The following is a 17578-nucleotide window of genomic DNA, read 5'->3' as shown; positions in this document are numbered from 1 at the left end:
ACGGGAGAGATGCTACCAGAGGGTCAGGCACATGTCTCAAAATGGTGACGGGTTGCTCAGCTTTTTATAGTCTCTAGTGGCCCCCAGCTAGTCGTAAAAGCCAAAACATCACATTTTTTCTCTGTTACAGCGCCTAAGTTATGACCTCGGCAGTTGTTTCTCTGCTTTCTGTAAGGTGGGGGTGTGGAATGTGGTCTATCTATCTCCCCTGTCTTTAGACACAGAGTCTCCTGCTTACAACCTTCTCTTCATGATTCAACAATTAAGCATGTCAAGAAAACAGTGTAACACATTCCCAGCAGATCAAGGATGCACCTTTATCTAATGAACTAATATGTGAATATGTTCTGTTAACTCAAAAGTATAATGAGAACTAAACTACATACAGATCACACACTCTATTTTAAAGGGTATAATATGATCTACAACAATATCATAATTCAACTATTTTGATTACATCTATAAGGTAACATATAATAACAGAATAATATCACAATACCCTCTTTTGATCTCTCATTAAAGAGATCACTAATAACATGCACTTCAGCGTTGCAAGGTCCAGGTTTTCTTGATCCTGAGGCCCTCTGTCCCCCTTTAACGGGTGGACCATATGGGGGATGACCTCTGTGTTCACGCAGTTCAGATGCAAGCAAAGTTAGCTTTACAACCATAACAGCAGTTACAGATGACACTCCCATCACTCCCCATTTTCCCACAGCTTTATTTTGGTGCTCCAGTTTTCCACCCCCTTTGATGCCACCTAATAGCTTTCAAATGTACTTAGACTAGAACCTCTGTTTAAGGAGCTTTTAACCTTTATTTTTATTGCTGCAGCTACCAGTGTCTTCCAGTTGGGTGATTCTCAGCTTCTTTCTTCGACCTCCGGGGTTAGACCACCCTTTAGTCATTGCACAGTTCTGGGGATTATTCTGCCCCGATTTCAAACAAGGATCTGTGTGTTTTGGGTTCACCGGCGTGTCCCCCTTTTTGCCAAGAGCCTCTCGAACCTCGTTGGTCTGGTGTTCCTGGTTTTCGCCAACCCCTTCATGGTTATTGCTGTGTTTGTGGGATCCATCTTCTCCAGGAGCCCAAACGTCATGACACTTGACCCCAGTTGCTGTCTCGGCAGTCCCTACATCTGTCCCTGCTGTGAAGGGTCCTCACATCTCCGGGTCTGGTGTCTGTTCCTTTCTCTGCAAGAGACAGAAAACCAAAACACCTCTCTCCCTAGCCTTGATAATCTAATATTGTTATCCATTGTTCTTCTAATGATTCAAATTTGGTTTAAAATATTATGTTCAGGACTTATTCTAATTCTAATCATAATCTATGTGTGTTAAAAGAAATCAAAAATTAGTGAACCCTTTCTAAGTCTAACACATTATAAGCTTAAGTTTTACCATAGCTAATTTATTAACTCTACATAAATGCCTTCTAGGTGACATATAACACATTCTAAGTAATCAATGGTAATCAATGGAAATCAATGGCTCCTCATAAAAATTATGCATTGGGATGTTTGTGTGCAGCATTTTGCATATCAGCATAAGCAAAGCATTCTTCATTGCATCAGCGTGTATGTGTGTGTGCGTGTGGATCACTCTTCATTGCACAAGCGTGTGCATGTGTATGTGTGTGCATCACTTCTCAGTGAATCAACATTCCCGTGTGTGTGTGTGTGTGTGTGTGTGTGTGTGTGTGTGTGTGTGTGTGTGTTCATCACTTTCCTGTTCTGGTGTTCTGGGTAAACCACGGCCTGAAGCGTGCCCTGGGGTCCTGCCCCCCTCCTTTTTCAGTTTGTTTGCGACCATTGCTGCTGCTGCTGCTCAAAATTCAGTCCGTCCTGGTTCTGACCCCAATTGGGGCAGTCCTTTCTCCAGTGTCGATGTTCACCGCAGGTGAAACCTGCATCTTCTTCTGTGTTTTTGTCCATTCTGAGGTGCCTTCTGACCTCAGTTACTCCTCCTGTCTCGGTCACGCCCTTTTTCGCCACCCGATCATCCGTGTTGGTCCATCACTGTCCTGCACAGTGTGAATGCAAAGTTATCAAGGTCAGCATTCTTTCGCTCGGCCTTACTTTTCATTCGGGCTTGGCGGGCGTCTCGTCACAGCTCTGTCAGCTGACGCAGTCTGGGAATTTTTCCCCCGTGTAGTGAAACGGGCCTTAGGTTTAGTGCTCTCCGTCTCGGCTGCATGAGATCACATTCCTGCAGGTCTGTTGACATTCTCAGGTCGTTGTTGTGGGTCCAGCTGTTGCAGCATTTGGTCAGTGTCACGTATGGGGGAGAGCAGGAGTCCAGTCAGCCTCGGCTTTCAGGGCCGGCAAAGCAGCCTGTAATTAAATATGTATAGAAAAAACAAAAACAAAACAAAACAAAAACAAACAAAAAACAAAAACAAACGAACAGGAAAATGTTGTTGTGTTGGCTGTGTTATTCAGAGGGGAGACAATGGGGCCAGGCCCTATGTCAGCCTTCTCTCCCCCTTTTTTTGTTTTTTGTCTCCCGATATAATCAACTCCTAACCCACCAAGTTGACAGGACAACACCGGTATATGTTAAAATTCTTAAGATCATGTTTAAAAGCCCAAAAAAGGAACTTTCTTTCATTCAGTAATCACTTTTATTAATCAATCAACAGAAAACATGTCACAATTTGAATCTTTTAACCACTAAATTTGTTGCGTCTTGCCTGGTTGGTTAGACCAGTGTTCCTTTTTTTTTTTTTAGTTAAATTGTTGTCCTGCAACCCAGAGGGTTTCTTTGTCAGTAATGTATAGACTTCATCATTTAAGTATGTTAATTTTTCTTTAACCTTGCTGGAAAATCTTCACGTGTTCATGAGTGTAAGCTGTTTCTTCATTGCGTGTATGTGCATTTGTATAAAAGCAGGTTAATTTTATCTTTTCTCAAACTAGGCGTTACCTTAAAAGGAGCCTTTCTCTCAGATTTCTCTGCTTGTGTGTGTTTTTGTTTCACCTTTTTGTTGTGATGCTCCGGACGCCTTCCCAACCTCCACAAGTCCGTTGGCCCCAATTTTATGTGTTAAAACTTCTCTTAATTTCTCCTCTAATTCTCTCCTCGCTGCTGTCTGTTTCACAGCTGCTGATTCGTGCTGGGTGTGGTTCCCATTACCTATAATTTTGCTTCGGCCGCTGTGCTTGTGGGGGCAGTTGGTCCAGGTCCGCAGCTTCCTGTATTAACACACTAAGAGATTTATTTAATTTCATTTTCATCACTGTTAAACAGATAAGCAGGCAACCCGCCTACCTTGACAGCGTAAACTGTACGCCAGTCTCCCAACACATTCCTCTCTGTACTCCTCCATAATTCTCCACTGCACACCTCTTACTATCTCTCCTTTTTATTTTTATTACACCACAGAGTAATACACCCAATTATGCCCGTCTATCTCTATGTGGCTCCGAATTCCCTCTTTATTCTAATTTCACACTCGTCAGGGGACAGGCACACAACAATTTCAACCACTGAAACGAGGAATTCAACCTTTTTATATTTCTTTACTAATCTAGACTCAACGTTTGTTCGCAAAATGTGTCTTGTTCTAGTCCGGAAATAAATGTGAACCCGTGATTACACGGCCGTTCCAGTGTTATTTCCGTGGCTATGCGGGGGCCCTCACCTCCCCAAGTCACCACCTCAGCACCCGGACAACGCCGGTCCTGGCCACGCGTCCACGGACAGGAGGGTCGCTACTCCATAGGCAAATGTTCCACAGGTACACTAGGCATCAACCTTTGATCCTAAAATGTGTATTTGCTCTAATGTCCTCCTAATCAAACACATTAACCGTCACTGTCACTGTGTTCACGCTTCACACTCCACACAAAAAACACACTCAGAGCGCGCCTCACTCACTCTCTCACTCAGTGCGCGCTTTACCCACAAGACAGCACCCAGAGCGCGCCTCGCAGCTTCACACACACACTCTCACCCAGAGCGCGCTTTCACACTCACACACAACACTTTTCCTCAGCGGGAATTTTACACAGAAACCTCTGAGCTCAACTATTAGATCTTCTTAAAGCACACTGCACCATAGACCAAAATACCCCTTTCTCTGCGCTTATGACAGCCACAACGGGGCAAAGTCGCATCATAAAAGTGATGCTTGCATCCCCGAAGTTATACCAGACATCATAAACCAGGTTTTGCTCTATGTACTTCTTGGCAAGTAAAATTTTACTTTGTTTTATGACCGCAGCCCTTAAAAAAAAACTCGACTGACGCCACAAACCACCGTCAAACCTCTGTTCAATGTACTAAAATTAGCACCAACCACTACTGCACTTCACGGCCGCACCACCGGAACACGGCCGTATCATAAACCAAACCTACGGACGTGTTTCGCTCTCGCGTTGCCAGTGTTCAACCGCACCGTGAAGCCAGCATCTGCTTTTCCTTAAATCAACTTCTATTTCATAGCCGGCAAGAGCCAGGACGTAACCGACACCATAAACAAACTTCAAACCTCGACTTCAATGTACTGAACTAATGGCCGCGTCTTCAGAATAAATTCTAATGTATTATTGCTACAGAAGCCAGTATTAGACAAAATTAAATGTGGAAGGTAAAGTGGCTGCAACTAGTCCAACGTAGTATGTTATTAGTATCTCGGTAGAAGCAGATTACTGCAACTAGACCAACGTAGTATGTTATTAGTATCTCGGTAGAAGCAGTTTATTTAACACACTGGAATTCAGCCTCAACTTATGTTGTTAGTATCTTGCGCCAAAAACCAGACACCGACAAATTTACTGTGAAAATACATGTGACTCAGCGAACAGATTAATTTGGAAAGCCCAATATGCACATTTGGTATTTATAATACAACAGGCTGTGCTTACCTTTCTGTTTTAGGCCGGCCTTCTGTTCACTTTGCCCCACGATCTCACCAAAGGCCAAATCTACACCTCCTCAGCACACCAAAGATCCGGGTCACACGGCACCAAGTTGTTGAAAACACGAAGTTCTTTGAATCTTTGGGCTGAAGGAAGGACAATACTCGGTGTATAAATGCTCAATCAACAATCATTTATTTCCATACAATTCAACAGTCAGAGCATTACAACGTCCGGACGGGAGAGATGCTACCAGAGGGTCAGGCACATGTCTCAAAATGGTGACGGGTTGCTCAGCTTTTTATAGTCTCTAGTGGCCCCCAGCTAGTCGTAAAAGCCAAAACATCACATTTTTTCTCTGTTACAGCGCCTAAGTTATGACCTCGGCAGTTGTTTCTCTGCTTTCTGTAAGGTGGGGGTGTGGAATGTGGTCTATCTATCTCCCCTGTCTTTAGACACAGAGTCTCCTGCTTACAACCTTCTCTTCATGATTCAACAATTAAGCATGTCAAGAAAACAGTGTAACACATTCCCAGCAGATCAAGGATGCACCTTTATCTAATGAACTAATATGTGAATATGTTCTGTTAACTCAAAAGTATAATGAGAACTAAACTACATACAGATCACACACTCTATTTTAAAGGGTATAATATGATCTACAACAATATCATAATTCAACTATTTTGATTACATCTATAAGGTAACATATAATAACAGAATAATATCACAGGAACAATTGATTTTGCAAAACATTCGGACTCCGGTAGACGCATGAGAGAGAGGTACTTGAGGTCAGTATCTTGCACAAGGATATTTGGCATGTAGATTAAAGCATCCCATCACCAACCTGGTAGGTGACCTGCACTACAGCACCCCCGACACTAACTAAATCAGATTTCAAGTTCATAACTTATCAAAGCAGTTGCCATTTGGTGGCAACTCCTTTATTGACAGAAGACATGACATATCATGTCAATCTTACGGTTAATGAGCAAAGAATGTCAGGAGTGGGATTTGAACCCACGCCTCCAGGAGAGACTGCGACCTGAACGCAGCGCCTTAGACCGCTCGGCCATCCTGACACATTTGCACTTGTTGATACAGAATCCACATGACAGGCTAGCAGATCAAGACACCGTTACAACTGATCAGATTGGCAGACTATTACACCTCTTCTTTACCAACACATATTCAGCTGAGATTCAAGAAGTCACTTTGATGAGTGGTGAGACTTTTCTTCAACTATCTGATAAATGAACGTGACCAAGTTGCAGTACAGAAAGGAACTGACTTCTACTTCACATCTAAAGCACATTTGTGAGATTTGAGGTTTAGAGCTATGTATTTTTGCAGGCTGAGATCCAGTTGGTGAAGGAACTTGTAATGGATGTCTGTGAAGGTTCTGTCATCCAGGTCATTGTAGTCTAAGGAGCTTGGAAACTTCTTTAAACTTCTTTAAGTTGCTTGAAGACGTTTCACCTCTCATCCGAGAAATTTCTTCAGTTCTAGGGTCAAATGGTGGAGTGTCTCAGATTTAAGGCCTGTGGGAGTGTCTGCCCAAGAGGGACTATGGACCCTCTAATGATCCTCTCCCTAATGACACGAGCCAAAGTGTGAAAACGGGTGTAGGTCACAAGCAACCAAGGATTCGGGTGAGCTCATTGTGAAACCTAGCCCCAACCTATCATGTGATTTCCTGAGGTCAAATGGCCCAGGATGTGAGTGGGCGTTAAGGCTTCTGGGAAGGTATCTCAACACTGGATTATAGATGTCAGACAGTTGGTGCCCTATGCCACCACCTCTGTTCAAAGATGGTCATTCACAGTGGACATAGATGTAACGGAGCAGTCTGTATCTGCAGTGAATTTGGCTGTGTGGAAAAATTGATTTTGCAAAACATTCGGACTCCGGTAGACGCATGAGAGAGAGGTACTTGAGGTCAGTATCTTGCACAAGGATATTTGGCATGTAGATTAAAGAATCCCATCACCAACCTGGTAGGTGACCTGCACTACAGCACCCCCGACACTAACTAAATCAGATTTCAAGTTCATAACTTATCAAAGCAGTTGCCATTTGGTGGCAACTCCTTTATTGACAGAAGACATGACATATCATGTCAATCTTACGGTTAATGAGCAAAGAATGTCAGGAGTGGGATTTGAACCCACGCCTCTAGGAGAGACTGCGACCTGAACGCAGCGCCTTAGACCGCTCGGCCATCCTGACACATTTGCACTTGTTGATACAGAATCCACATGACAGGCTAGCAGATCAAGACACCTTTACAACTGATCAGATTGGCAGACTATTACACCTCTTCTTTACCAACACATATTCAGCTGAGATTCAAGAAGTCACTTTGATGAGTGGTGAGACTTTTCTTCAACTATCTGATAAATGAACGTGACCAAGTTGCAGTACAGAAAGGAACTGACTTCTACTTCACATCTAAAGCACATTTGTGAGATTTGAGGTTTAGAGCTATGTATTTTTGCAGGCTGAGATCCAGTTGGTGAAGGAACTTGTAATGGATGTCTGTGAAGGTTCTGTCATCCAGGTCATTGTAGTCTAAGGAGCTTGGAAACTTCTTTAAACTTCTTTAAGTTGCTTGAAGACGTTTCACCTCTCATCCGAGAAATTTCTTCAGTTCTAGGGTCAAATGGTGGAGTGTCTCAGATTTAAGGCCTGTGGGAGTGTCTGCCCAAGAGGGACTATGGACCCTCTAATGATCCTCTCCCTAATGACACGAGCCAAAGTGTGAAAACGGGTGTAGGTCACAAGCAACCAAGGATTCGGGTGAGCTCATTGTGAAACCTAGCCCCAACCTATCATGTGATTTCCTGAGGTCAAATGGCCCAAGATGTGAGTGGGCGTTACGGCTTCTGGGAAGGTATCTCAACACTGGATTATAGATGTCAGACAGTTGGTGCCCTATGTCACCACCTCTGTTCAAAGATGGTCATTCACAGTGGACATAGATGTAACGGAGCAGTCTGTATCTGCAGTGAATTTGGCTGTGTGGAACAATTGATTTTGCAAAACATTCGGACTCCGGTAGACGCATGAGAGAGAGGTACTTGAGGTCAGTATCTTGCACAAGGATATTTGGCATGTAGATTAAAGCATCCCATCACCAACCTGGTAGGTGACCTGCACTACAGCACCCCCGACACTAACTAAATCAGATTTCAAGTTCATAACTTATCAAAGCAGTTGCCATTTGGTGGCAACTCCTTTATTGACAGAAGACATGACATATCATGTCAATCTTACGGTTAATGAGCAAAGAATGTCAGGAGTGGGATTTGAACCCACGCCTCTAGGAGAGACTGCAACCTGAACGCAGCGCCTTAGACCGCTCGGCCATCCTGACACATTTGCACTTGTTGATACAGAATCCACATGACAGGCTAGCAGATCAAGACACCTTTACAACTGATCAGATTGGCAGACTATTACACCTCTTCTTTACCAACACATATTCAGCTGAGATTCAAGAAGTCACTTTGATGAGTGGTGAGACTTTTCTTCAACTATCTGATAAATGAACGTGACCAAGTTGCAGTACAGAAAGGAACTGACTTTACTTCACATCTAAAGCACATTTGTGAGATTTGAGGTTTAGAGCTATGTATTTTTGCAGGCTGAGATCCAGTTGGTGAAGGAACTTGTAATGGATGTCTGTGAAGGTTCTGTCATCCAGGTCATTGTAGTCTAAGGAGCTTGGAAACTTCTTTAAACTTCTTTAAGTTGCTTGAAGACGTTTCACCTCTCATCCGAGAAATTTCTTCAGTTCTAGGGTCAAATGGTGGAGTGTCTCAGATTTAAGGCCTGTGGGAGTGTCTGCCCAAGAGGGACTATGGACCCTCTAATGATCCTCTCCCTAATGACACGAGCCAAAGTGTGAAAACGGGTGTAGGTCACAAGCAACCAAGGATTCGGGTGAGCTCATTGTGAAACCTAGCCCCAACCTATCATGTGATTTCCTGAGGTCAAATGGCCCAAGATGTGAGTGGGCGTTACGGCTTCTGGGAAGGTATCTCAACACTGGATTATAGATGTCAGACAGTTGGTGCCCTATGTCACCACCTCTGTTCAAAGATGGTCATTCACAGTGGACATAGATGTAACGGAGCAGTCTGTATCTGCAGTGAATTTGGCTGTGTGGAACAATTGATTTTGCAAAACATTCGGACTCCGGTAGACGCATGAGAGAGAGGTACTTGAGGTCAGTATCTTGCACAAGGATATTTGGCATGTAGATTAAAGCATCCCATCACCAACCTGGTAGGTGACCTGCACTACAGCACCCCCGACACTAACTAAATCAGATTTCAAGTTCATAACTTATCAAAGCAGTTGCCATTTGGTGGCAACTCCTTTATTGACAGAAGACATGACATATCATGTCAATCTTACGGTTAATGAGCAAAGAATGTCAGGAGTGGGATTTGAACCCACGCCTCCAGGAGAGACTGCGACCTGAACGCAGCGCCTTAGACCGCTCGGCCATCCTGACACATTTGCACTTGTTGATACAGAATCCACATGACAGGCTAGCAGATCAAGACACCGTTACAACTGATCAGATTGGCAGACTATTACACCTCTTCTTTACCAACACATATTCAGCTGAGATTCAAGAAGTCACTTTGATGAGTGGTGAGACTTTTCTTCAACTATCTGATAAATGAACGTGACCAAGTTGCAGTACAGAAAGGAACTGACTTCTACTTCACATCTAAAGCACATTTGTGAGATTTGAGGTTTAGAGCTATGTATTTTTGCAGGCTGAGATCCAGTTGGTGAAGGAACTTGTAATGGATGTCTGTGAAGGTTCTGTCATCCAGGTCATTGTAGTCTAAGGAGCTTGGAAACTTCTTTAAACTTCTTTAAGTTGCTTGAAGACGTTTCACCTCTCATCCGAGAAATTTCTTCAGTTCTAGGGTCAAATGGTGGAGTGTCTCAGATTTAAGGCCTGTGGGAGTGTCTGCCCAAGAGGGACTATGGACCCTCTAATGATCCTCTCCCTAATGACACGAGCCAAAGTGTGAAAACGGGTGTAGGTCACAAGCAACCAAGGATTCGGGTGAGCTCATTGTGAAACCTAGCCCCAACCTATCATGTGATTTCCTGAGGTCAAATGGCCCAGGATGTGAGTGGGCGTTAAGGCTTCTGGGAAGGTATCTCAACACTGGATTATAGATGTCAGACAGTTGGTGCCCTATGCCACCACCTCTGTTCAAAGATGGTCATTCACAGTGGACATAGATGTAACGGAGCAGTCTGTATCTGCAGTGAATTTGGCTGTGTGGAAAAATTGATTTTGCAAAACATTCGGACTCCGGTAGACGCATGAGAGAGAGGTACTTGAGGTCAGTATCTTGCACAAGGATATTTGGCATGTAGATTAAAGCATCCCATCACCAACCTGGTAGGTGACCTGCACTACAGCACCCCCGACACTAACTAAATCAGATTTCAAGTTCATAACTTATCAAAGCAGTTGCCATTTGGTGGCAACTCCTTTATTGACAGAAGACATGACATATCATGTCAACCTTACGGTTAATGAGCAAAGAATGTCAGGAGTGGGATTTGAACCCACGCCTCTAGGAGAGACTGCGACCTGAACGCAGCGCCTTAGACCGCTCGGCCATCCTGACACATTTGCACTTGTTGATACAGAATCCACATGACAGGCTAGCAGATCAAGACACCTTTACAACTGATCAGATTGGCAGACTATTACACCTCTTCTTTACCAACACATATTCAGCTGAGATTCAAGAAGTCACTTTGATGAGTGGTGAGACTTTTCTTCAACTATCTGATAAATGAACGTGACCAAGTTGCAGTACAGAAAGGAACTGACTTCTACTTCACATCTAAAGCACATTTGTGAGATTTGAGGTTTAGAGCTATGTATTTTTGCAGGCTGAGATCCAGTTGGTGAAGGAACTTGTAATGGATGTCTGTGAAGGTTCTGTCATCCAGGTCATTGTAGTCTAAGGAGCTTGGAAACTTCTTTAAACTTCTTTAAGTTGCTTGAAGACGTTTCACCTCTCATCCGAGAAATTTCTTCAGTTCTAGGGTCAAATGGTGGAGTGTCTCAGATTTAAGGCCTGTGGGAGTGTCTGCCCAAGAGGGACTATGGACCCTCTAATGATCCTCTCCCTAATGACACGAGCCAAAGTGTGAAAACGGGTGTAGGTCACAAGCAACCAAGGATTCGGGTGAGCTCATTGTGAAACCTAGCCCCAACCTATCATGTGATTTCCTGAGGTCAAATGGCCCAAGATGTGAGTGGGCGTTACGGCTTCTGGGAAGGTATCTCAACACTGGATTATAGATGTCAGACAGTTGGTGCCCTATGTCACCACCTCTGTTCAAAGATGGTCATTCACAGTGGACATAGATGTAACGGAGCAGTCTGTATCTGCAGTGAATTTGGCTGTGTGGAACAATTGATTTTGCAAAACATTCGGACTCCGGTAGACGCATGAGAGAGAGGTACTTGAGGTCAGTATCTTGCACAAGGATATTTGGCATGTAGATTAAAGCATCCCATCACCAACCTGGTAGGTGACCTGCACTACAGCACCCCCGACACTAACTAAATCAGATTTCAAGTTCATAACTTATCAAAGCAGTTGCCATTTGGTGGCAACTCCTTTATTGACAGAAGACATGACATATCATGTCAATCTTACGGTTAATGAGCAAAGAATGTCAGGAGTGGGATTTGAACCCACGCCTCCAGGAGAGACTGCGACCTGAACGCAGCGCCTTAGACCGCTCGGCCATCCTGACACATTTGCACTTGTTGATACAGAATCCACATGACAGGCTAGCAGATCAAGACACCGTTACAACTGATCAGATTGGCAGACTATTACACCTCTTCTTTACCAACACATATTCAGCTGAGATTCAAGAAGTCACTTTGATGAGTGGTGAGACTTTTCTTCAACTATCTGATAAATGAACGTGACCAAGTTGCAGTACAGAAAGGAACTGACTTCTACTTCACATCTAAAGCACATTTGTGAGATTTGAGGTTTAGAGCTATGTATTTTTGCAGGCTGAGATCCAGTTGGTGAAGGAACTTGTAATGGATGTCTGTGAAGGTTCTGTCATCCAGGTCATTGTAGTCTAAGGAGCTTGGAAACTTCTTTAAACTTCTTTAAGTTGCTTGAAGACGTTTCACCTCTCATCCGAGAAATTTCTTCAGTTCTAGGGTCAAATGGTGGAGTGTCTCAGATTTAAGGCCTGTGGGAGTGTCTGCCCAAGAGGGACTATGGACCCTCTAATGATCCTCTCCCTAATGACACGAGCCAAAGTGTGAAAACGGGTGTAGGTCACAAGCAACCAAGGATTCGGGTGAGCTCATTGTGAAACCTAGCCCCAACCTATCATGTGATTTCCTGAGGTCAAATGGCCCAGGATGTGAGTGGGCGTTAAGGCTTCTGGGAAGGTATCTCAACACTGGATTATAGATGTCAGACAGTTGGTGCCCTATGCCACCACCTCTGTTCAAAGATGGTCATTCACAGTGGACATAGATGTAACGGAGCAGTCTGTATCTGCAGTGAATTTGGCTGTGTGGAAAAATTGATTTTGCAAAACATTCGGACTCCGGTAGACGCATGAGAGAGAGGTACTTGAGGTCAGTATCTTGCACAAGGATATTTGGCATGTAGATTAAAGAATCCCATCACCAACCTGGTAGGTGACCTGCACTACAGCACCCCCGACACTAACTAAATCAGATTTCAAGTTCATAACTTATCAAAGCAGTTGCCATTTGGTGGCAACTCCTTTATTGACAGAAGACATGACATATCATGTCAATCTTACGGTTAATGAGCAAAGAATGTCAGGAGTGGGATTTGAACCCACGCCTCTAGGAGAGACTGCGACCTGAACGCAGCGCCTTAGACCGCTCGGCCATCCTGACACATTTGCACTTGTTGATACAGAATCCACATGACAGGCTAGCAGATCAAGACACCTTTACAACTGATCAGATTGGCAGACTATTACACCTCTTCTTTACCAACACATATTCAGCTGAGATTCAAGAAGTCACTTTGATGAGTGGTGAGACTTTTCTTCAACTATCTGATAAATGAACGTGACCAAGTTGCAGTACAGAAAGGAACTGACTTCTACTTCACATCTAAAGCACATTTGTGAGATTTGAGGTTTAGAGCTATGTATTTTTGCAGGCTGAGATCCAGTTGGTGAAGGAACTTGTAATGGATGTCTGTGAAGGTTCTGTCATCCAGGTCATTGTAGTCTAAGGAGCTTGGAAACTTCTTTAAGTTGCTTGAAGACGTTTCACCTCTCATCCGAGAAATTTCTTCAGTTCTAGGGTCAAATGGTGGAGTGTCTCAGATTTAAGGCCTGTGGGAGTGTCTGCCCAAGAGGGACTATGGACCCTCTAATGATCCTCTCCCTAATGACACGAGCCAAAGTGTGAAAACGGGTGTAGGTCACAAGCAACCAAGGATTCGGGTGAGCTCATTGTGAAACCTAGCCCCAACCTATCATGTGATTTCCTGAGGTCAAATGGCCCAGGATGTGAGTGGGCGTTAAGGCTTCTGGGAAGGTATCTCAACACTGGATTATAGATGTCAGACAGTTGGTGCCCTATGCCACCACCTCTGTTCAAAGATGGTCATTCACAGTGGACATAGATGTAACGGAGCAGTCTGTATCTGCAGTGAATTTGGCTGTGTGGAAAAATTGATTTTGCAAAACATTCGGACTCCGGTAGACGCATGAGAGAGAGGTACTTGAGGTCAGTATCTTGCACAAGGATATTTGGCATGTAGATTAAAGCATCCCATCACCAACCTGGTAGGTGACCTGCACTACAGCACCCCCGACACTAACTAAATCAGATTTCAAGTTCATAACTTATCAAAGCAGTTGCCATTTGGTGGCAACTCCTTTATTGACAGAAGACATGACATATCATGTCAATCTTACGGTTAATGAGCAAAGAATGTCAGGAGTGGGATTTGAACCCACGCCTCTAGGAGAGACTGCGACCTGAACGCAGCGCCTTAGACCGCTCGGCCATCCTGACACATTTGCACTTGTTGATACAGAATCCACATGACAGGCTAGCAGATCAAGACACCTTTACAACTGATCAGATTGGCAGACTATTACACCTCTTCTTTACCAACACATATTCAGCTGAGATTCAAGAAGTCACTTTGATGAGTGGTGAGACTTTTCTTCAACTATCTGATAAATGAACGTGACCAAGTTGCAGTACAGAAAGGAACTGACTTCTACTTCACATCTAAAGCACATTTGTGAGATTTGAGGTTTAGAGCTATGTATTTTTGCAGGCTGAGATCCAGTTGGTGAAGGAACTTGTAATGGATGTCTGTGAAGGTTCTGTCATCCAGGTCATTGTAGTCTAAGGAGCTTGGAAACTTCTTTAAACTTCTTTAAGTTGCTTGAAGACGTTTCACCTCTCATCCGAGAAATTTCTTCAGTTCTAGGGTCAAATGGTGGAGTGTCTCAGATTTAAGGCCTGTGGGAGTGTCTGCCCAAGAGGGACTATGGACCCTCTAATGATCCTCTCCCTAATGACACGAGCCAAAGTGTGAAAACGGGTGTAGGTCACAAGCAACCAAGGATTCGGGTGAGCTCATTGTGAAACCTAGCCCCAACCTATCATGTGATTTCCTGAGGTCAAATGGCCCAAGATGTGAGTGGGCGTTACGGCTTCTGGGAAGGTATCTCAACACTGGATTATAGATGTCAGACAGTTGGTGCCCTATGTCACCACCTCTGTTCAAAGATGGTCATTCACAGTGGACATAGATGTAACGGAGCAGTCTGTATCTGCAGTGAATTTGGCTGTGTGGAACAATTGATTTTGCAAAACATTCGGACTCCGGTAGACGCATGAGAGAGAGGTACTTGAGGTCAGTATCTTGCACAAGGATATTTGGCATGTAGATTAAAGCATCCCATCACCAACCTGGTAGGTGACCTGCACTACAGCACCCCCGACACTAACTAAATCAGATTTCAAGTTCATAACTTATCAAAGCAGTTGCCATTTGGTGGCAACTCCTTTATTGACAGAAGACATGACATGTCAATCTTACGGTTAATGAGCAAAGAATGTCAGGAGTGGGATTTGAACCCACGCCTCCAGGAGAGACTGCGACCTGAACGCAGCGCCTTAGACCGCTCGGCCATCCTGACACATTTGCACTTGTTGATACAGAATCCACATGACAGGCTAGCAGATCAAGACACCTTTACAACTGATCAGATTGGCAGACTATTACACCTCTTCTTTACCAACACATATTCAGCTGAGATTCAAGAAGTCACTTTGATGAGTGGTGAGACTTTTCTTCAACTATCTGATAAATGAACGTGACCAAGTTGCAGTACAGAAAGGAACTGACTTCTACTTCACATCTAAAGCACATTTGTGAGATTTGAGGTTTAGAGCTATGTATTTTTGCAGGCTGAGATCCAGTTGGTGAAGGAACTTGTAATGGATGTCTGTGAAGGTTCTGTCATCCAGGTCATTGTAGTCTAAGGAGCTTGGAAACTTCTTTAAACTTCTTTAAGTTGCTTGAAGACGTTTCACCTCTCATCCGAGAAATTTCTTCAGTTCTAGGGTCAAATGGTGGAGTGTCTCAGATTTAAGGCCTGTGGGAGTGTCTGCCCAAGAGGGACTATGGACCCTCTAATGATCCTCTCCCTAATGACACGAGCCAAAGTGTGAAAACGGGTGTAGGTCACAAGCAACCAAGGATTCGGGTGAGCTCATTGTGAAACCTAGCCCCAACCTATCATGTGATTTCCTGAGGTCAAATGGCCCAAGATGTGAGTGGGCGTTACGGCTTCTGGGAAGGTATCTCAACACTGGATTATAGATGTCAGACAGTTGGTGCCCTATGTCACCACCTCTGTTCAAAGATGGTCATTCACAGTGGACATAGATGTAACGGAGCAGTCTGTATCTGCAGTGAATTTGGCTGTGTGGAACAATTGATTTTGCAAAACATTCGGACTCCGGTAGACGCATGAGAGAGAGGTACTTGAGGTCAGTATCTTGCACAAGGATATTTGGCATGTAGATTAAAGCATCCCATCACCAACCTGGTAGGTGACCTGCACTACAGCACCCCCGACACTAACTAAATCAGATTTCAAGTTCATAACTTATCAAAGCAGTTGCCATTTGGTGGCAACTCCTTTATTGACAGAAGACATGACATATCATGTCAATCTTACGGTTAATGAGCAAAGAATGTCAGGAGTGGGATTTGAACCCACGCCTCCAGGAGAGACTGCGACCTGAACGCAGCGCCTTAGACCGCTCGGCCATCCTGACACATTTGCACTTGTTGATACAGAATCCACATGACAGGCTAGCAGATCAAGACACCGTTACAACTGATCAGATTGGCAGACTATTACACCTCTTCTTTACCAACACATATTCAGCTGAGATTCAAGAAGTCACTTTGATGAGTGGTGAGACTTTTCTTCAACTATCTGATAAATGAACGTGACCAAGTTGCAGTACAGAAAGGAACTGACTTCTACTTCACATCTAAAGCACATTTGTGAGATTTGAGGTTTAGAGCTATGTATTTTTGCAGGCTGAGATCCAGTTGGTGAAGGAACTTGTAATGGATGTCTGTGAAGGTTCTGTCATCCAGGTCATTGTAGTCTAAGGAGCTTGGAAACTTCTTTAAACTTCTTTAAGTTGCTTGAAGACGTTTCACCTCTCATCCGAGAAATTTCTTCAGTTCTAGGGTCAAATGGTGGAGTGTCTCAGATTTAAGGCCTGTGGGAGTGTCTGCCCAAGAGGGACTATGGACCCTCTAATGATCCTCTCCCTAATGACACGAGCCAAAGTGTGAAAACGGGTGTAGGTCACAAGCAACCAAGGATTCGGGTGAGCTCATTGTGAAACCTAGCCCCAACCTATCATGTGATTTCCTGAGGTCAAATGGCCCAGGATGTGAGTGGGCGTTAAGGCTTCTGGGAAGGTATCTCAACACTGGATTATAGATGTCAGACAGTTGGTGCCCTATGCCACCACCTCTGTTCAAAGATGGTCATTCACAGTGGACATAGATGTAACGGAGCAGTCTGTATCTGCAGTGAATTTGGCTGTGTGGAAAAATTGATTTTGCAAAACATTCGGACTCCGGTAGACGCATGAGAGAGAGGTACTTGAGGTCAGTATCTTGCACAAGGATATTTGGCATGTAGATTAAAGAATCCCATCACCAACCTGGTAGGTGACCTGCACTACAGCACCCCCGACACTAACTAAATCAGATTTCAAGTTCATAACTTATCAAAGCAGTTGCCATTTGGTGGCAACTCCTTTATTGACAGAAGACATGACATATCATGTCAATCTTACGGTTAATGAGCAAAGAATGTCAGGAGTGGGATTTGAACCCACGCCTCTAGGAGAGACTGCGACCTGAACGCAGCGCCTTAGACCGCTCGGCCATCCTGACACATTTGCACTTGTTGATACAGAATCCACATGACAGGCTAGCAGATCAAGACACCTTTACAACTGATCAGATTGGCAGACTATTACACCTCTTCTTTACCAACACATATTCAGCTGAGATTCAAGAAGTCACTTTGATGAGTGGTGAGACTTTTCTTCAACTATCTGATAAATGAACG

The 17578-nt window shown here is 44.0% G+C and overlaps 11 non-coding genes across 11 annotated transcripts; all 11 read right to left on the bottom strand.

Annotated features, from left to right (window-relative positions):
- Positions 1 to 5863: 5863 nt before the first annotated feature.
- Positions 5864 to 5946, bottom strand: trnal-cag (transfer RNA leucine (anticodon CAG)). Its single transcript has one exon. It is a non-coding gene; the product is annotated as a tRNA-Leu (tRNA).
- A 1064-nt stretch (positions 5947 to 7010) lies between these two features.
- Positions 7011 to 7093, bottom strand: trnal-cag (transfer RNA leucine (anticodon CAG)). Its single transcript has one exon. It is a non-coding gene; the product is annotated as a tRNA-Leu (tRNA).
- A 1064-nt stretch (positions 7094 to 8157) lies between these two features.
- trnal-cag (transfer RNA leucine (anticodon CAG)) lies at positions 8158 to 8240 on the bottom strand. The gene has a single exon. It is a non-coding gene; the product is annotated as a tRNA-Leu (tRNA).
- A 1063-nt stretch (positions 8241 to 9303) lies between these two features.
- Positions 9304 to 9386, bottom strand: trnal-cag (transfer RNA leucine (anticodon CAG)). The gene has a single exon. It is a non-coding gene; the product is annotated as a tRNA-Leu (tRNA).
- A 1064-nt stretch (positions 9387 to 10450) lies between these two features.
- Positions 10451 to 10533, bottom strand: trnal-cag (transfer RNA leucine (anticodon CAG)). The gene has a single exon. It is a non-coding gene; the product is annotated as a tRNA-Leu (tRNA).
- Positions 10534 to 11597: 1064 nt separating this feature from the next.
- On the bottom strand, positions 11598 to 11680 carry trnal-cag (transfer RNA leucine (anticodon CAG)). The gene has a single exon. It is a non-coding gene; the product is annotated as a tRNA-Leu (tRNA).
- Positions 11681 to 12744: 1064 nt separating this feature from the next.
- Positions 12745 to 12827, bottom strand: trnal-cag (transfer RNA leucine (anticodon CAG)). Its single transcript has one exon. It is a non-coding gene; the product is annotated as a tRNA-Leu (tRNA).
- A 1054-nt stretch (positions 12828 to 13881) lies between these two features.
- Positions 13882 to 13964, bottom strand: trnal-cag (transfer RNA leucine (anticodon CAG)). Its single transcript has one exon. It is a non-coding gene; the product is annotated as a tRNA-Leu (tRNA).
- Positions 13965 to 15023: 1059 nt separating this feature from the next.
- Positions 15024 to 15106, bottom strand: trnal-cag (transfer RNA leucine (anticodon CAG)). The gene has a single exon. It is a non-coding gene; the product is annotated as a tRNA-Leu (tRNA).
- Positions 15107 to 16170: 1064 nt separating this feature from the next.
- On the bottom strand, positions 16171 to 16253 carry trnal-cag (transfer RNA leucine (anticodon CAG)). Its single transcript has one exon. It is a non-coding gene; the product is annotated as a tRNA-Leu (tRNA).
- A 1064-nt stretch (positions 16254 to 17317) lies between these two features.
- Positions 17318 to 17400, bottom strand: trnal-cag (transfer RNA leucine (anticodon CAG)). The gene has a single exon. It is a non-coding gene; the product is annotated as a tRNA-Leu (tRNA).
- Positions 17401 to 17578: the final 178 nt, after the last annotated feature.

Source organism: Diplotaxodon limnothrissa, linkage group LG8, assembly GCF_057381915.1.
Source record: "Diplotaxodon limnothrissa isolate DT_005_m linkage group LG8, D_limnothrissa_male_GT1.1, whole genome shotgun sequence".
Lineage (NCBI taxonomy): Eukaryota > Metazoa > Chordata > Actinopteri > Cichliformes > Cichlidae > Diplotaxodon > Diplotaxodon limnothrissa.
This window is presented reverse-complemented; position numbering and strand designations above follow the sequence as displayed.